This window comes from Cibotium barometz, chromosome 11 (assembly GCF_041138505.1).
Source record: "Cibotium barometz isolate CiBa-2024 chromosome 11, ASM4113850v1, whole genome shotgun sequence".
Lineage (NCBI taxonomy): Eukaryota > Viridiplantae > Streptophyta > Polypodiopsida > Cyatheales > Cibotiaceae > Cibotium > Cibotium barometz.
The window spans coordinates 22,974,475-22,978,479 of NC_141056.1; positions in this window are offsets into that span (position 1 = coordinate 22,974,475).

Consider the following 4,005-nt stretch of genomic DNA (forward strand, 5'->3'; position numbering starts at 1 on the left):
GACAATCAAATTGGTGTAGCCAAATTCTACTTTAAGCTACACGGGACTTTTCTTCTCAACTACTACTCTCCTCTCACTAAGACAATTAAATCAGTACAAGCTGGCATGGAGTCTAAATGTCTTGTGTACTCTGATCAGAGAGGCCTTGTGCAGAAAAAACATTTGCAAGTATTTATAAACAGGACGCTGAAACAAGGAGAGTGGTGTTACTGGAAAAAAAAACACTTAAAACACAAGTGCAAAAAAAGGAATAATAATACACCAAAACTAAGTTTTAGAAGATCCTACACTCCCCGATCTATCTGAGACAGAAATAGAGAAGATGTTTAAAGTACAATAATTCATTGGGGTGAGAGCACAATGGGTAGTTGGTCCTATCAAGCTTATCCTCGCAAAAACATCCAAAATACGTCATTGCCATTCTGCCTGTGCAAATAACTTATCTAACACAGCATGCAAATATCGAATCTCTGACATAGAATGCAAATATCCTAACTACCTCTACAGGTACCGAAATGGCTATCAATAAATCACTAATGCCAATGGAAACCTACAAAGTGTATGAAAATTTACGGAGTGGAGTGTGGAAATGATACTTAACAGGAATGCAGAAATGGCTACCAGTAGATCACTGAATGACGATGTAAACCTACAAAGTGTATGAAAAATTGTGGAGTGTCAAGTGTAGACTGTGGAAATGATACTTAGCAGAAATGTAGAAACTAATGATAATGTTGACGATGTTGTTGAAGCTATTTTTGAAGATGAACTCAAAGATGCTATCAGGTGGCACTGTCTGCACACCAAATGATGCTGTTATTGTGTAAAAAACCCAAAATCGAACAAAATCAATTCAAAATGTCACTCTCTCAGGATGCCTATGGAAACTTTAGAGAATGCATACAAGGAGAGGCACACAAAGCGATGTTGTAGATTATGTGAAAAAGTACAATAATATGTGAACCCCATAAGTGAAATAAGGGCCTGTTCACATGTACAAGAGCTCGAGGGAAAAAACCTCTCCTAAAAAGAGTAAAAAGTGCTCCAATAGGTCTTAGTATTCACATACCACTCCCCATATAACATACATGTCAACACAAATGACTAGTTTTCCCACTAGGCCGGCCAAACTTAAAAATGATCCAATCTCTATTACTAGTCTTAAGCAACTATGTACATGGAGTTCGTAGACTTTCTCTATTTGACATTAAACATAGGATAAGGCCACTTTTTATATTCCAGTGTCGTCTTAAAAAAGATAAGTACCCGTTCGAGCAAGTAAGATAGCAAAGTGCCTTTATGGTAGGTCATGTGGGTGAAACCATGTTAACCTATGAAGTGGTTAACTGTAGGTCACCTTGCCAACAGTGGCACCAAAGATGTTAGCCACACTTGTGCCTTGCATGAGGGAGAAGAAGTGAGGAAATGCAAGGGTCATGGCCAGTTTCTACCCCTCACCCGTTCACAAGAGAACAACCCTTTCTTATGGAGAAGCAAGGGTCATCAACCTTGCCTCCATTGGTGTCACCCTCTCTTGTGGAGAAGCAAGGGTCCTTAACCTAGCCTCCACTATTGGTGTCAAAGAGAGCTATGGAAAGCTATATCCTAACCTCTATGCCAATCGTGAGTACAAGAATGGAAATGGAGATAGAGATGGATGGGAAGAAGAGGAGAGCGAGCAACAATACACAATACACTCCCCCACACAATCTACTTGCAAGCAACAACACTCAATACACTCACCCCCATAATCCACTGGCAAGCAACAACACTCAATACACTCACCCCCATAATCCACTAGCAAGCAACAAAGAAAAAGTGAGTAAGCATGCAACTCTCACCACAAAAGCACAAGACTGGACTCAATTATGAAAATGGGATTATGTGTATTCTCATCATTAGCCAAAACTAGGTTATATACATGCCTCATATTTACAATGCATGGCTTCCCAAAGTAATGTTGTCCAAGAGCCCAAAACTAGAATGAGATGATTTCTCAAGCTATGTATAGCTAATGGCATTGCACATGTCACAAGCTCAATAATTATGGATCAACCAATATTATACAAGTTGTAAGCTTAGTGGTATCCCAAATTCTATTAGCGCAAATACAAAAAGATATGGCAAAAAAAGGTGTACCCACACGATTAGAGTAATATTAACCATTGTGGATAAGGATTTGTGAAGATCTTGTTATTTGTGTTAGTGTTAAAGTTGCATTTTCTTACAGGGTATTACAACATAGGCTCTATTCAAGGATTTGTCGAGCTTGTATTAAAAGAATACATTGGTTGTAGAAACTCGATAGTCCAATTAATTGTGTGTCTATCTCTTTATTTTAATCGTTGTTTTTCTATATTGCGTTTCTTTTCTAGGTGGGTGCAAATATCAAAGCAAACTTAATGTTATTTACATTGGATTGTGGGCAATTTATGAAGCATGGTGATATTGTGGCAAATGGAGATGTGCATACAACAAACAATTTACGTTAGGAAAAGTTTGATTGAAAACAATTATGTTTAACCAAATTGGATTAAAATACCAACAATTGTGTGCAAGAAGACCACGGAGAGCTTAAAGTAGTTTTTGAAGAGAATTTGAAAACTTGAGTTTCACAAATTGCAAATGTATTTTTAAACATCAATTTATTATTTGTGTACAAGAAGGTCCAAGAGAGCTTTAAGTAGGTTTGGAAGAAAATTCAATGGAAACTTGAGTTTCATATATTAAAATTCCATTTTTACATATCAATTGAATTTTTTAACATGCAACTTTCTTATCATCAATGTTTTTTTTAGTACATTTTGTTATTGCTAGAAATTCACTTTGGCCATTTACTTAGATACTAAATCAATGGCCATTTACTTGAAACGGATGTCTTTACCTTCACTATTATGATGGCTTCTTTATCATCAACCTAAGAATTCAATGATATGGACCTGATCATCTTATTTATAGAAAACCAAGCTTTAAGTGCATTTGAAAAGATTTCTTTTCTTTTCTTTTCTTTCTTTTTTTTGGGGGGGGGGGGGGGCAGTATGAATAAACCTTACAAAATGAAGCCGAAGTAAAACAAAACCTCATCCCAAAATGTAGGTTGATCTCAACCAATGTGGGGCACAAAGGTGCCAAGAGAGTCTCATGGAGATTGTTGAGAAAAAGATCCCTTGACACCACTCCCTTATGAAAACAGTGCACTTCGCATGCACAGATCTAGAAGGTCCCTTTATATGAGCCCATGTGGCCATAAAAGTGTGCATAATATCTCCCCACATAGTACAAATGCACAGAATGTCGTATATCTGAGTGCCCTCAATAGCCTCTGTGCATCTGGCTTTCCAAATCTACCAAGTTGTGATATTCGCGAAGTAGCATCAATCCTCTGTAGAGATGGTCTATAATGGGTATAAGGAATTTCTTGTAGCATGCAGCGTTGGGTCACACCGCTGCATACATCATTATGGCAGTGTCCTAAACCCTGCCCTCAAAAAATATTTGTGGACCAGACTGAGTGAGCCAAGCAATAGAGCCCCTAGTAACATAAATAATCTCTCTCCTCAATATGACACCATGTAAGAATAACCAAAACAAGTGAGTGCCAAAGTCTGCCAAAATCTCTTTTGAATCAGTGGGGTGATGTTATAGCTTTCCTAGTGCAGCATAAGAGTACTCGTCCTCTGAATCTGCCCAAGTAGGGGGGAGCCTAGTATTACGGACAGTGTAGCTGAAAAAAGGCTTACTCTTCATAAAATTGATTGCATCAATCCACTCCCACTTACCAGGATCCCAATGAAGATATCTGAAAGACATCCACCATACAACCATGACCCGTGGTTCACAATATCAGGCAGAGGGTCAACATGCCACTGCTTTCTTGAGCGGCTAATCCCTATGGCTCAAAGTTATTTGAAGAGAAGTTTAAGCAAGCTGCGGTTAGCAAAAGTGTGGGAATCTGAATGAAGGCCATGGTCCATTATCCTTTTCAGGTATTGGGGAAAAGGATCA